General features: G+C 60.9%; 1 long non-coding RNA gene across 1 annotated transcript; it reads left to right on the forward strand.

Annotated features, from left to right (window-relative positions):
- The first annotated feature begins 2765 nt into the window (after positions 1 to 2765).
- On the forward strand, positions 2766 to 11236 carry LOC143684583 (uncharacterized). Its single transcript, XR_013176083.1, has 3 exons — positions 2766 to 2985; positions 7008 to 7112; positions 11101 to 11236. It is a non-coding gene; the product is annotated as an uncharacterized LOC143684583 (long non-coding RNA).
- The last annotated feature ends 4725 nt before the right edge of the window (positions 11237 to 15961 follow it).

Raw genomic sequence — 15961 nt, forward strand, 5'->3', positions numbered from 1 at the left:
TGTTGCTATGAGGACATTTCATAGAATTAAATCATGATCACATCAGCTGCATCCACATCTGATTCCATTTATAATCAGCCAAGGGGAGTGTCTTGCTTAATCTAATCACAGGAAGCCTTTTAAGGAGGATTCAGAAGAGACAGGCTCTTCCTGCTTTGGCCAGCGAGCCTCTCCTGTGGAGTTCATCCAGACCCTCCATCGGAGTCCTCAGCGTCACAGCCTGCCCTGCGGATTTTGGACTCTACATTCCCACAGTTACATCAGACACTTTTATAAATTTTATATTTATGAATATATCCTGTTGATTCTGTTTCTCTAGAGAACCCTAATTAATACAGTTATCCAGTTGGACAATTTCTGCATTTTAGTTGGTGTGTTTACACCATTTACATTAATGTAATGATTTGTATTGTTGGATTGGATGCACCTTTATAGGATGTATCTTCTGCTTGTCCCTCTGTATTTTGTTTATTGCTTCCCCTTTTCCCATTTCCTTTCGGGTTATTTGAAATTATCTGGTATTCCATTTTAATTTATCTACTGGTTTTTTGTGTATATCTTTGTATAGTTTTCAAGTGGTTTCTTTAGGGATTACAATATACTTAAGTTTTCACAGTTCACTTAGAACTAAAATTTCATCACTTCTAGTGAAATGTAGAAAAAGTACCATTGTAGGGCCCCTTTATCTTGCCCCCATATGTTATGGTCATCAAATGTATGCCACTTGCATGCAGTAGAAAACATCATAATCCCTGGTTTGACCACCATCCCTGTTTTAAAGGGCTGCAGAGGAGAGAATGGCTTGTGTTAGGAGATACTGACCATTTCTGTGGCTCTTCCTTCATTCCTGGAGTTTCAGGTTTCCCTCTAGTGTCACCTCCCTTCTGCTGAAGAACTTCATGCAACATTTCTTTTAGTCTAGGTCTGCTGGTGATGAATTTTCTGTTTTCCTTGATCGAGAATATCTTTATTTCACCTTAATTCCTAGAAGATTTTGCTGGATAAAGAACTCTGGGTTGACAGTTCTTTCCTTTCAGAATTTAAAAAAGTGTGGTTCTGTTGTCTTCCAGCCTCACTGACTTTTGGGCTCCTGGGTGCAGCATGGCTGCACCAGATGCTGGCAGCAAAGAGGGAGCAGAAGCCTGGGGGACCCAGTTCTTCCCCGAGGGACCCCCAAGTGGCTGTCCCTAGGACCCAGCCCTGCCCTGGCTGCCCTGCTCCTGGCTGCCACTATTTCAGCACGCTGGGTAGCCTTTGCAGCTGCACCTGCCCCCCCACACACATGCCTCTGCACAACTGCCAGACCTGTCCAGCCTCCTGCCCTGCCCCTCCAGAACTCCGGCCCAGGCAGTGGGGGCACTGGGGTGTGGGGGTGGCCTGCGGCCAGGGCCTGGATGTCAGGAGGTAAAGCCGCTTCTGGACCTCGTCCCCTCCCACTCAGCCCATGGATCTAAGCTAAACCCTGGGCCCACCTTTAGAGAACTCACCCAGGTGAGGTTGAGGGGGTGTGACACCACATGTGGCCTGGAGCAGTGGTCAAGATGGGGCACTGACCCCAGCGCTGAGTCCAGAGGCCCTGAGAGCCTACCCTGGCCGAGCCACCCTTGGATGAGCTTGGCTTTCCCCTGAGAAGAGCTAGGGGGCCTTGCTCCTGCCCGGCCTGCCCCCACCCCCAGTAGGTTTGGAAATGATGGCTTAGGGTAGGGGGAGGGAGGACCACAAGGACAGGACTTCTGCCTGCTGGGAGCAATTCAGGGCCTTCCTGGCAGATGCCCACCCCACCCGACCCGGCCACAGATCACTCCCGGGAGCAGTGGACAGACAGCAGCAACACCTGCCCCGCCCCGCCCCCTGCCCTGACAAGAGCCTGAGCAGGAGGCCCTGGAGACCTGGGACTGGGGGGAGGGGGCAGGAGGACTCAGGGGAGAAGAGGGGGGCTTGGGGGAGAGCAGGAGAGAAGAGGCAAGGAAGGGGGCACAGTGTGGAGGGGCCAGCGCCTTGGGCCGTCTGCAGCGGTAGCCCCACAATCCCCTCTCCCTTCCGGATTCCTCTGACCAGGCTTAGTCTGGGCAGGGCAGGGCAGGGGCCTGCAGGAGACCTGTGGCTCTAGGCTGAAAGCACTGCAAGACCCTCACCTGCCACCTGAAACAGGGTGCTGGGCAGGTGGTGGATGGTGGGCGGGGCGGGAGAAGGTGGTGGGCCATGTAAAATGGCTCCACAGACCCCAGTTTCCCCACCTGCGAACCAGTGAGGACCCCAGGGCTGCCCTGGGTGGAAAAAGGTGACCCTACTCGAGCTGCTGCTGCCCTGCCACCTGGTGGGGTCCCGGGACCCTTTGTGTGCGAACAGCTCCTGGAGGACCGCTGGGGGCCTGGTGACCACAGGGCCCATGGAGGGCCACGTCACAGTGCCGCCCCTCCTGCAGGGGTCCCATCCAGGAGCCCTGAGGGCTGGCTCTATTGCCCCCCCAACCCGCCCTCAGGCCTCTGCTCTTCAGCAGGCCGGGAGGCTTGGTACCCCACAGCCCTGCCAGGGCAGGAGCCGGCAGCTCCTTGATAGCTGCGCAGTGACTCTGTGGACAAGGGTTGGCTTCTGCGCAAGGTTTCCCGGACCCCAGAAGCTCGTGTCCCAGCACCCCACCCCCACCCTGCGCCTTGCTAGCTCCACAAACTCATTCATCTTTCAAGGTCTCGTCACCCATCCCCCACTCCAAGTAGACTCGCGTTTCCATAGCAACCTGCTGTGCCTCTGTGGGTCACGTTTCCTCCGGCTGAGCTCTTGAGGAGGGGAGTGAGGGAGGGGTCCTGAGCTCAGCCACCCAGGCAGGCGGGGGTCCACCGCTGCCCTCCGGCTTCCTGTCCTCTGCCATCACCTCCTTCACCCCAGAACCTGCCTCGCTGCGAATATTTCCATCCTTGCTAACCAGAGAGGACACGTGGCCAGTGGAAGGGGCTCCCCTGCCCAGCGACAGCTGCCCCGCCCTGGGTACACCCCACTCCCCTAGGACAAAGTTGCTCTCGCAGAAGCAGCTGTGAATCCCCACTTCCCGGGCCCCTCCCCAGTGGGCAGGCCCCGCTCCCCACCCCCTCCTGTCCCGCGGAATGGCGCCTGGGGGAGGCTGAGGCCCAGTAGGGGTGGGGTGGTGGCTGCTAACCTCCAGGTCAGGGGCAGCCTCAGTCTCTGAGGTGTGGGCGCTGTGGGGCAGCTGATGGGCCCTGGCAGTCGTTTCCTGCCTCTCAGTGCCAGGCACTTGGGTTTCCAGTGCTTGCCCTGCACATACCTGGGTCACCACCAAGAGGCCGTGCCGGGCCAGCCAGCCGAGGCAGGGAGCGGGGCCACGCAGCTGCCGTTGGCCAAGCACACGCTCATCAGAGAAAGGCTCACCTGCCGGCACCTGCTGCCCTTTCCCTGGGGGCCTGTGCACACCCACCCCTGCCCCATTTCAAACAGGGGAGCCCCTACCTTCCCGTCTCTAACGGTAAACGTTATTTCTGATGCTGACTTTGCTGCTATAGAAATTGCTGGAATCCACCTGTGTTGGGATGTAAGGAACAGGGTCCGGCTGTCCTTCCAGAGCCCCGGGCCCACGCGGCCTCTCCTCCTTCCTGCCGTCCATGCATCCCCATGGCAGCGTCCGTCCACCGGCCCTCTAGCTGACACTTGGCAAATGAGACGGGGCTCTGGGGGCCCATGGCGGGCGGGGGGCAGGAGGGTGGGCTTGGCAAAGGGGCCCTGGGGGCTCTACTGAAAGCCTGTTCCTTCCCGCGCCAAACCCCATGCCTGGGTGCTGTCCGGAGTGCTGACTTCCTGGTGGGCAGCCCTAAACAGAGGGGAGAGTGGCTTCCAGGGAATGGGGAAAGGGCCGCCGGGGATGGGGGGGCAGAGGTGGGGACCTGGGTTCCCACAAGGACCCAGCCTCAGCCTCCCAGACAATGCGCCACCATCCCGTGGGCTCTGAGCACGCCATCCACGCCCAATCCTGGTGCCGCCCGTCAGGCCGGACCTGTACCCACACAATTCGCTGTTGGGGGGACGCCACACACTAATCTAGCTTCCATTTTCTCTTCCAGCTCAAAGCTTTCGCACATCACCCCCAGGCCCCAGCCCCCAGGCCCCAGCCCCCAGCCCCCACCCCATCCCCATGGTCCCTGGGCTATGGCCTTTTGTTTGGTGGTAGGAGGAGGTTAAAGCGGAGAGGAGGGGGCCTTGATGAAGACACAGGGCACTGCCTGACGCAGGGAAGACCAGGGAACGCCGGTGTCATTGCCCTCCCCCAAACCAGGGCAGTGAAGGCTAAGTCTGAAATGCGACCCCTGCTCCCAGGCTCTTCAAGCTAAGAGTGATGGCCGGGGGTCCCCGGACGTGCAAAGCCACTCTCACAGGCCACCCCAGCGGAGGGTCAACCTCATTTCCTGGGGACCCTGACTTTTGTCAGAGAAAAGGAAAAGATGACCTTTCCGACCTGACCCTCAAGTCCGAGCACTCTGCCATCGCCCCCCACCACGAAACGCCTCCCCCCAAGAAGGAGCAGGTGACGCAGAGTCAGCTCCCCCAGGTCTCCTTGCCCCACAGGCCTGCCACCCCCGGAAGCCCCTTCCCGTCCTGCGTGGCCCAGGGGGCATCCGGCCTGACTCCTGTCTGTTCTGGCCAAAGTGTGAATTGGTGCTGGGCAGGGCCATGGGTGGTGGGGCCGCGGGCGTCAGGGCTGGACCGGCTCCATGAGGGCTGGCCTCTCAGGGAAGCTCCCTCCTGCCCCAGCCGGTCCCAGGGACCTTGGAGCTTGGGGAGCTCTTTGAGGAGAGCCAGTCCCGACAACTCGACAACTCGGGGTGTCAGCCTTAGACTCGACCTATTTACGGAGAAACATGAGCAGCAGAGGGAGGACCCGGCTGCCGACGAGGCGCTCCCACTGCAGGAAGGGGAGCCCAGCAGATGTCCCCACCTGCCTCCCGGGAAAGATACTGACGCTGCAGGCACCCTTAACTCCTGGCAGCCCCGAGACTCTTGCCCCAATGACTGTGGGAGACCCTGCTGTGGCACCAGCTCCCACCAGAGGAGCCACCTGCTGGGAATTCCCTGATATTCTCTGTGGAACTTGGGGGGCAGGCCCCCACTAATCACTCCTTAAGGTTCAGGCAGGGGGCAGGGGGCAATTTGCTGCTATGGTCGCCAGCGCCCATTCTGGGCTCCAGTCTCCCTGCGCAGCCTCTGTCCCCTCATTGGCACCCACAGTGTTCTCTGCCGCCTGCACCTCTGCCCTCAGGATGGCCTGGAGGGTGGTGCCTAGAAAGCTATAGGGCCCTTGGAAGGAAGATAGGTACACCGAGAGGGGAGACCCAGCCCTACTGAGCCCCACTGGACCCCTATGCAATGGGCAGAGAGGGGCTCCTGCTGGTGGTGGAGGCGGCAGACCCCATCTGCCCCTTCCACCCTTGGTCTACCCTTGGGGAAGGGGCTCGCCCCCGGAGCAGGCTTGGTCTTCCAGGCCTCATGCATGCACACCGCCGGCCCCCTGCCTAGGAGAGGCTCCAGGCCCCCAGAGGCCCCTACATTCTGTGCCCTGGGGGCAGCTGGACCCAGCCCTCGGCAGCATGTGTTCCCCTTGTGGGGTGGGCGAGGCAGGGAACCCCGCCTGGTCCCAGGCCCTCCTCATGTGGGAGCTGAGGCTCTACCCCAAGCGAGACCCCATGGGTGGGGCAGGGCCCCCCAAATTCACATCCACCCAGAGCCTTACTTGGAAATAGGGTCTCGGTGGAAGTAACTGAGGGAAAGGTCAAGATGAGAGCGTCCAGGTGGGCGGCACAGAATCCTGAGGGGGGGAGGAGCACACAGGAACCTGCAGGGGAACCAGCCATGGGGTGGCAAAGGGTGGCGGCAGGACGCAAGGTGGCACGGGGATGAGGGCGCACCCCAGGATGGCCCCTGCCTTTTCCCGCCTAGGTTGCATTTAGATAAAAAGGGCGGGGGGTAGCTGTAAAACATGTCCCAGGTAATTTCTTGCTGCTGAATAAGATTCCGTTTCACATCCTCAGCAGCAGGGGCCCTCAGAACCCCGAGGCCAGTGGCCGCGACTATCCCTGGATGTCTCCTTCCTAGCCTGGGCCCCCATGAGCAAGTTCAGCAGGGCCCTTCCTCTTGGTGTAATACATGGAGCATTGGGGGTTTTATAAATGACAAAAAAATGCATGATGCCTGTTGTAATTTCAAAAAAAAACAGAATTAGAAAGTCTCTCCTCTCACTCATCCCACCTGCCAAGCAAGGCCCCCCACCTAGGTGAGCTCTAGCCCCAACCCCCATGCCAGGCGTACCCCGCCCCCCACCCCTACATGAGCTCCAGCCCCAGCCCCCTCCCCTGCCCGGCACTCAGGCAAGCCCCCTCTTGGATGTCTTTCCTATACGTCATCGTCCTTGTGGGGCTTGGATGCCCCCTGGGTCCGCCCTAGCACCTCTTTTATCCCTGAATCTCTGCCATACTCACTGAGCACCTCCTATATACCTGAACCCCTACCATGTTCACTGAGCATCTTTTATATACCTGAATCCCTGTCATGCTCACTGAGCACCTCCTGTATACCTGACCCCCACCACCATACACCTGACCCTCCACCATGCTCACTGAACACCTCCTGTATACCTGGCCCCTACCTCCACGCTCTCTGAGCACCTCTTGTGTACCTGAATTCTCACCATATTTGCTGAGCACCTCTTGTACACCCGATCCCCCACCACACTCTCTGAGCACCTTTTGTATACCTGAATCCCTGTCATTCTCACTGAGCACCTTCTGTACACCTGACCTAACATCTCCCGCAGGCTGTGTAATGGCCCACAGTAGAAAAAGAGGTGGGGGTAGCTGAGCCAAGCCGCCTGACAGAATCTCTCCCAGTCCCATCCAAACTGCTCTGGCCTCACCGCTGGCTTTTGTCTGCAAAAAGATAGGTGCCCCCTGAAGCTCCTCTGGAGTTAGCACGCATGCATTATGCACCTGCTACATGCTTTGTTGCAGACCCAGTGGTGTCCTGGTAACAGCAGAAGCTCAAGGAAAGCAGAAGGATAGACCAAGCGGACACCAGGACATAGGACATAGGCCACCCTGTGGAGTGGGTAATGGGTATGTAACTGACCACTTGGGCCACGCGGGTTGATGGGTGCTGTGGGCATGACTGGTGCTTCTCTGGCTCTGGGCAGAAAGGAAAGCCCGAGCCAGCCTCTGCGCTAGATAGGGGTGACATGGGTTCACATGGGAAACTGACCGGGGAGCAGCAGGGGGTGGGCATTCCCAGGGCAGGTGACCCCCAGGAAGGGGGCCAGTGGGGATCCTCATGGATGGTCATGGGTGTCCAGGCCCTCCCTGCAGCGGCTGCGCCAGCCCCCCATGCTCTGCTCACCTGCCTGAGCAGCTGGGAGGGTTTAGTCTCAGCGCCAGCAGCAGTGGGGAGTGAACATGAATGCATTCCAATGCAAATGTCAAACCATCCGTATGTGGGAAAAATTAGCAGCTCTGAATGTCAAGGAGGGCCCAGTGCCAGGTGTCTGGCTCTGGCTGGCAGAGGGGTTGCGGCAGAGCTGTTTCTCCAGCTCCTGGGCTGGGCTGGGCCGGGGGAGGGAGACTGGAGCGGGGCCACGGCTGGCAGGGACCGGCCACTCAGCTGCTTTAGGAGGCCAACGCCCAAAGGAAAAGTTCCAGGGCTTGGTGTGTCTGGTGGGGAGGGGCTGTGGAGACGGAGAGCCTGGTCCAGGGACATCCGGCCACTGAGCCTGTGGAACACAAGAGCAGGAGAGCTGAGTGAGGCCTGCTCCAAGGTGAGGGCTGCAGAGGACACAGCCAGGATGCAAAATTATCTTCTGGGTCCTGAGCAGAAGATAAAGCTTAAAAAGGCATTACCAGCCAGGGCCTGATTCAACCTGAGAGTGGGTCACAAGAAAAAGACAGAAAGTATTAGTGGACCACAAGCCCCTGGGGCAGTTCAGCTGCATTGTGTGAGGTCTCCTGTTTGGAATGGGAGAGGAGAGGGGCCATGGTGCCCTTGGCACCACAAACTCGGCTCTTTGCAATAGAACCTGGCACTACAAAGGGGAAAGGTATCTCTCAGTGAGAAGGGGATGTACTGCGAGCGCAGGCAGGGGACAGAGGAGGCATCTCAAACCAGTTCACAGTGGGAATGTGAGTTAGGGCTTTTCTAGATAAAGGAACGGGGTCCGGGTCAAACCAAGTACCGGCCGCATGATGCACTCTTGTCAGGTCAGCAATGACGCGGGGTCTTGTTGAGGAGGGCGGGGCAGACGTCTTGCCCTGTGTTGTCTCTGGCATGTTTTGTTGCTCCAGCTTCAGTGGTTAGATTTAGACGTTGGGGTGCAGGCTTTCACGTGTAGGCTCTCATGATGCTTTTCTCAGCTGACTGCTCAGGAATGGCAAACGTTTGTTTTTGAGGAGGAAGCCCCAGGGTGCTCCTGATGGGATTCTGTTATCTGATTCCTGTGAGTGGGACTGAGAAGGTCTGGTTGGTGTCCTGGGAACTAAGTACAAACAGCAGACTCTAAGACTGGGTTATTAGAAACCAGCTCAGAGAGAGGATTGGAGGATTCAGAGCTCAAGGAATTTTCAATGAATATATTTTCCAGCTATCACCCTGAGGGAGGGGCAGGCGACAGCCACCAAGATAGTGCCATGATGGCTTGAAACGAGGCCATTGAAGGGTGGACAGTACAGGGCAAGCCGAGGCTGGGTGCCCCATTCATGGGCTTTGGGGATGGTCATGCCCTGGATGTTCACAGAACGTGCACCGGACATTGCAGCTAGGGCAGTGAAACTCAGGCAGAGCACCTGACATGGGGCGGAGGAGTGGGTGCCCCACACTCAAGGCCCCATCCCCACCACAGCCCCCCAAGGCCGCAGGTCCCCGAGGGGCTCAAGGGCAAGCCAAGACCTCCCCTCCCCATGTGCGGAAACAGGTGAGCATGCAGCAGGTGCTCCATAAATGCTTGTTGGCCACATGACCCGGGGCTCTGCAAAAGAGCCCCTGGGCCTGTGTGGTTTTCAGACCTGGCCCCATGTGGGGCCATCGCAGCCCAAGGGATCCATGGTCCTGTCTCCTGAGCCTGCTCAACCTTGCCACCCCGGATGCCGCTCATAGGCCCCTGAGACCAGCGGGCGCTCTCCACGCCAACGCTTCTCCGACAGCTAGTCGCACATGCATAAGCTGCTGCTGCCCTCTGCACACTGAAGAAGTAAAAGGCTAATTACTTAGAATTAAACTGGTAAAGATATTTAAAAGCAGCTATTTTTACAAAAGCCCAGACTGGGCTTCTCCCAGTGCTGGTCCCTCGGGGAGTCCCAGATGTCAGGTGGGGGCCCAAAGAGGCCCTGCCCCGACAGAGGGAAGAGGCACCTGGAGAGCGTGGGGCTGAGAGGGAGGGTGGAGAGAGCCCCAGGGCGGCTCTCTGGGACCTGGGGCCTGGCAGGTGGGGCCCCTGGGAAGGTGGGCGGGGCTGGCCTAGAGGGGGCAGGGGGAGTTCGGAAGGAGCAAAGGGAAGGAAGGTCACATAAGACCAGCACAGAGAAGGAACAAGCCTGCGGGAAAGAGGTGGCCAGCCTCCTGGGAAGGGTTCCGGAGACAGGCTGAAGAGATTCCCCTGCAGGCAATGGGGAGCAATAGAGGGCTTGAGAGTTGGGGAGGACCAAGGTCAAAGGGCAGGTTCAGAAGACTTGGCCAGCAGCCAGGGCACAGAGGCAGGGAGGGAGAGGGAGACAGGCAGTAGGGGGGCTGCAGGAGGAGGCGCAGCCCAGTGGGGGGAAGCGGGCAGCTTCTCACTGGCCAGAGGCAGCGCACGTCAGAGCCTGGCCTTGCGCTCCCCTGAGCATTCAAGCAAGCGGGTACAGATGCCTGGGGACACCAGGGAGCCTCTCTGTCTGCCTCCGAAGCTCCTGGCCTGGACCCCACATTTCACAGCAGGCCGGGCTGGGCAGTCGCTGGCTTCATCTGTAGTCCTGTCCACTCACCAACCACTCGCCGGGCTGCATCACTGCTTTTCTGGGCCTCAGTTTCCAGTCGTGCAAATGAGCAGGAGGTTACCTTGGGCCCCCTCCTGAAGCCCAGTCCTGAGGCTGGGTCTGCACTGCGTCACTCCCAGGGGCTGTGGGGGGAGGTGAGTGGTGGATGTGGCTGGTGGGCAGTGTGAGGGCCTCACCCACCCAAATCCAGCCGCGGGTCTCCTGGCAGGGTGGTTTGTCCTAAGTCAGGGTCTCTCGCAGAATGTTGGGGTGTTGGTGGGAAAGAGCTGGAAGAGAGGCCCAGTGTCCTAGAGCAGGGCAGGGCCAAGGGCATGGGCACAGGGGTGACTGGGGCAGGGAGACAGAGAGGGCAGGGCCGGCAGGGATGTGCAACCCCTCCTCCAGCCACAGATCCCCTCAGTTTGTCCCCAGGGCTCCCCACAGTCTGAGGGCACCTCAATCCAGACCCCGTTTCCCAAGACCCCGGTTTTGCAGAGAAGAGGCCCTGCCGAGAGGGAGCCCAAGCCGGCCAGCCACTGACCTCTTCCCTCGGGCCTCTGTCCAGCTCGGGAGCCAAGCCAGCTGCCGTAGGAGGAGGCCTAGTGAGATTAGTTTCACAGACTTCCAGGAAGTGACTCCTTGACCACAGGTGTGGGCAGTGGGCAGGCACCTTCCGGCCAGGATTTTTGGAGAGGCAGCACTAGTGTGCTCCAGGCCCAGAGCCCCCCTCTCTGTTCTGCGCTCCAAACTAGACAAAGGCGGAATGCTGCCCTCAGGAATGGGCAGTCAACTTCCCGGTGGCTGCCCAAGTCCAGTGCCACAGGAGCCCACCACCTCCGGCTGCCCCTGCTGCCCCTGTGCCTGGCCGCTGCGCCTGGACAAGCCCTGAGAGGACGGGCCCCAGAGGCCAGCACCAGGCTGGGAAGAGCCCGTGGCCCCAAAACTGGTGGACACTGGTGATCATTCCAGCAGCTTCAGCCCCGCACTCAGGGCAAAGAAGAGTAGGCACAGGCACGGCTGCAGTCACCGTTCGCCTTTTTGTATTTATACGATCTAAACAAGACCTTATAACCGACCCCCAGCTCTTCCCCACGGCCCCCCTCCCCAGGTGCCCCAGGACCCCTCCCCAGCGGCCCAGGCCAGGTGAGGTCTCTTCCTTGGGTGCGTGCTGCCATCTGCTGGGCACACTGGGCACAGCCGCCTGTGGCCAGGGATCCTGCAAAGGGGGAGAAGGGGCTCTGCTCCTGGCCCGCTCCAGCTGGAGTTCAGGTAAGACCAGCCCCGCCACACCTGCCCAGCCTTAAGTCACCTTCTGAGCCTTCAGAAAAGAGCCAGTGGGGGGTGCTCCACCTGTGCTGGGGTCCCCAGTGATGGTGTTCCACCAGTCACAGACCCCAGGTGAGTGGGCTCCATTGTGATCACACCAGGTGGGGGGTCTCTATCGTGACAGTCCCCAGGTGAGGGGGCTCCACCTGTGACATACCCCAGGTGAGGGGGCACCTGACAGGCTCCCCAGCAGCCCCCGTGGCCAGCACCGTTTACCTGGACGTGCAAACTGGCTTGTGGCAATGCCAGCACCTCCTCTGAGGCCCTCTCCCTTTGGCCCCCGTCTTGAGGGCAGAGGCTTGAGAAGCCCGGGGTGGGTGCAGGGCTGATGGCAGGGGTGGAGCAGGTGACCATGTTGTGGTCTCAGTGGCCTCCCTGCGCCCGTAGCCTCTGATCGGTGGACCAGGGGGCCAGGTGCCTTGGTGCCATCTCACCCTGGGCATCTTGTTTCTCTTCATCAGTGAAACCCACACTGCCCCTTAGTGGTTCTCCCGGGGAAACGAGAGCTTTCCTGGCATGGGAAAGAAGCCGACGCCACAGCCACTGAGTGGGGCAGACACCCTACTTCCTGTGATCACTGCCCGCCAGGCCCGCAATGGCCACTGGGGCCCGCGAGGGGCAGCTGGGTTTCCTGGGCTGCCCCATCCCTCGGCCCCTCCAGCCACAACAGGGGAGCACAGGAACACAGCCGAGCCCAGGCCCCGCGGGCAGCCGGCTTCCCCAAAGCCCAAGGACAGACAGCAGGGGCTGGAGTCTTTGGAGGCCCAGCTGGCCACACTGCCTGCAGCCAGCGCGCTTGTGAGGGGGGCACAGGTGGGTGGGCAGAGGGCCCAGCAGGGGTCAGCGGCCGCCCCCAGTGTACAGCAGAAGTGGTCACTGATCACTCCCTAGGCAGGGCCCACTGGGGCCTGGGAACCCCTGGACGTGCTCCCCTGGAAGTCTGAAGGACACAGAAAGAGGCTCCTTCCCTCGGGGGCTTGCCACTGCCACCCTCAACCCCAGGGCCCCGAGCCGGGCGAAAGGACAAGGCCACACGCTTCGGGTTGAATCACTGTGTTTACTGAGCACACGCGTCCACAGCGCCCACAGAACTGCCAACACGCCCCAGTCCCGACCGCGCAGCCCCACGCCAGCCGCAGAGGCCGGGACATTCCATCTTCGCCGATCCGAGAGAAAACTAGAGTTCATCCCCTGGGCGTCTATCCCTAAGGCTGCGAGGCAGTGCCGCGCCCGCCCGGCCTGGGGTCCGGCGCCCTGAAGGCATCATGGGGGCTTCTTTGGAGCGTGAACAAAGTGCAGACCAGGGCGGTGGCGGGCGGGCTGTGGGGGGCTGTGGCATCCCCCGTCCTGGGCCCAGGCTCGGGCATCTGCCCCTCTGGGGCCCGGGGCTTCCGCCAACGTGCATTAAGGCAACGACTAAATAAACCCAGCGTCTTGGCGCCCACTCTGAAGGCCCCGGGATGAGTCCGCGCCACCTGTAACCCACATTGCCTCCCGTGGCGTGGCCTCTGCCCCTGCAACGCCCGCCCATCCACCATTCCACCATCAGGCTGCAGTCGGTCTCTCCCCAACGCAGCAGTGGCATCTCCAGAGCTCTTGAGGGCGTGGCTCGAGGCTGTGGGAGCTGCCCTACTTCCTTCTGAGGGGGTGGAGCGTGGGGGCTCCTGCCCAAAGGCCCTGCCAGCCCCTCCCACACCCCACATCCACTCGAGCTGGTGGCCTCAGAGGCTGGTCTAGGGGGACTGGGTACAGGGGGCAGCGCCCGTCACAGGAAGACTGCCCCCGGCCGCCTGCCCCGGGGACTGGACAGTCACGACCCCAAGACCCCCTAGTGTCTCTCCCTCCACGTGGGTCCTGCCCCTTCACAGCACGTCGGTTCTAAGAAGGATCTGTGCAGGCGGAGGGTGTGGAAAGTGCCACCTGGGGGTCCCGCACAGTGTGGGGCAGAGGAAAAGGCAGCCCCCTCCCCCTGCAGCCCCTCAGCTCCTTTGGGTGCTCGCGGCACACTTTAGAGACACGTCAGGGCTGAGACTTTCTGCGGGAGCTCTTCCCTTCTTGACAGGAGGTGGTAGCACCCCCTGACTGCGGGGGGTGCGGCAGGGGGGTCAACGAGCAAAAATGCATGGCACTCCCTGGCTGGTGACATTTCTTTGGGTACAGGGACTTGGGGTGATGAGCTCAAGTGCAGGCAGATGCAGGGGTTCATCACAGGCGCCCCTGCAGAGAGGCTCAGGTGGGGGCCTCCCGGGGGTTGAAGGGTTCCCCACAGTCTGCGCTGGCGTCTCCTGGGAGGGGCCAGGCCAGTGCAGTGACGCCACTCAGACCCCAGGGCCGCAGGGCAGGAGGGGGCGGCCCCATTCACAGGGCACCGGTAGGGGCCGAACAGGGACTAAAATCCATCCAGAAGAAAGAGGAGGTGTCGGCCACAAAAGGCCAGGTAAGGGAAGGGGCCAAGCTAGAAGCTTGGGCAGGGTCTGGGTGATGGGGACACATGTCCAAGGATGGGGGGTGATGGGGACATGTGTCCAAGGACAGGGGCTGACGAAAACATGTGTCCAAGGAGGGGGTCACGTGGACACTTGTCCAGGAGGGCGGCCTCTTAGCACTTGGCAGAGTAGATGCCACTGGGTGACCCACCAGCAGAGGGAGCAGGCAGGGCCAGGGACCCAGGGTACTCTGGCCCTGCCACACAGCCACCCTTGCCCGCGCTCTGACACACGTGCATCTTCGGAGGCCAGCCCTCTGTGGGGCATACTGCACAGGCAGCTGAGGTGGATGGAGCTAAGAGACTCAAAGACACATCACTGCAGTGGGAAACATGTGTGCATGTGCCTGTGAGCACATGTGCATGTGCAAGTGTGGATGCTGTGCATGTGTGTGTGAGCATGTGTGGGTGTGAACACTGTATGTGTTCACATGTGCTCTAAGAGACACGCCTATCCAGTATCTGCCTCATGCTCTCGGTGGTCCCCAGCCCTCAGCCACCCCACTCGTGTTCGTGTTCGTGTTACACACACGTGTGCAGTCACACCAAGGAAGCACAAGACCTTCAGGCGGAAGCCCCCAGCCTGTCCTGGCGCGGCTGAAGTAGCCCCCAGCTGTGGGCAGGTGCCATGGGAGACACCGTGCTCAGACTGGACCGGGGCCTGGGTTGAAGGACCCAGAGGCTCCTCAATCCCAGCGTTTCCCAAACCCAAGGGAGACACGCTCTCCCCCAGGGCTCACGGTGGAGACTGCAGCCTCTCTGGCCAGCCTGGGACCTGCCCCTGCTCCAGGCTCCACACTTCTGGCTGCACCCTTAGGAGACCCACCTGGCGCCCGCTGGAGCCCAGCAGTCAAGGTTTCAGGGGGCATGCCCTCACCCCTCCCACGTGCCTAGGGCTCCGGTGATGGACTGGGCAGCACTGCACACAGGGAGGCGAGCCACCTGCTCCTTCACACAAGCCTGGAGCCCAGGGGCTGAGACAGCCGTGGGCACCATTTGGGGGCTGGTGGTACAAACCCCACTGGGCAGCTCCCCCAAACCAGGGCAGCTGCAGAAGGGCCTGGACCCCAGGCCATGGAAGGGCCACGGCACTGATCCTGGATGGGTTTCTCTCCCTCCCAAACCACTTGGTGTTGTGCAGGGAGGCTGCAGGAGGCTGCCAGGCCGGCAAGACGCCCGTTGGCACCAGCTACTGAAGGGCAAGGCCGGGGTCCCGTGGTGGTCCCTGGCAGCCACTTACTGCCATTTGCCCGAAGCCGCCCTGGTGGCCACGTACCTGGAGAGGAGTGGCTGGGACCCCAGCCCACCAGGGGTCAGGGTGCAGAGGCTGGGGCTTTCCCCAGGGCACTCATCCCTGGGGGAAGGGCAGAAGCTGCTGCCCGGACGGGGGTTGTCTCCCTAGGTGCTCCAGGGTCCAGGCAGGGTGCAGCAGCCCCCAGAACAGAACCACGAGCCTATTCCCAGCAAGCGCAGCTGGGAGAAAGGACGGGGGGCAGAGGGGTCCTGTTGGGCTGGGGTCTGCTAGGATCAGGAGGGCTGAAGTCCCTGTCAGAGGCACCCATGGCCAGGGAGGGTCCTGGGACAGCTTTGTGGCACTAGGTGGTCCCTGGCCAGGCCCTGTCTGCAGGGAGTGGCAGAGAAGGTGCTGGTCGGTAGTGCCTGCCACAGGTACCCAAGAAGCCAGAGAGCGGAAGGCATCACCTGGCTGTGCACACAGACAGATGGACAGATGGACATAGGGCTGGGGGGCTTCACCAGGGCAGAGTCAGGGGGGGCACACAGGGAGGGCGCACAGGGTTGGCTCATCCTCAGTGGCCTGCCACAGGCTCAGGGACCCCTGTGCCCGTGACCTCTCCACCCTCTCTCTGGGAGATGGGCACCAGTGCCCATGGGGATGGGCAGCCCTGCTGCCCACCCTCTCTCTGGAACCTACTCTCTGGCCCTTCACCTCTGCCCTGTGCAGGGGCCTGTCCCGGGGCCAGTGGTGCCTCCCGCTGACAGAACCTCTGCTGGCTCTAAACACACTCAGGGCTGACTGTCCACCTTCTGTCCCCTGCCTGGCCTCACCCCCCCCCCACGTGGTCTGCATCCCCTCGGCTCCTGCCCAGCCCACGGACCCTGTTGGGAAAAGCAGAGACCCTGGAGCCCCTCGCCTGCC

The sequence above is a fragment of the Tamandua tetradactyla genome, chromosome 1, assembly GCF_023851605.1.
Source record: "Tamandua tetradactyla isolate mTamTet1 chromosome 1, mTamTet1.pri, whole genome shotgun sequence".
NCBI lineage: Eukaryota > Metazoa > Chordata > Mammalia > Pilosa > Myrmecophagidae > Tamandua > Tamandua tetradactyla.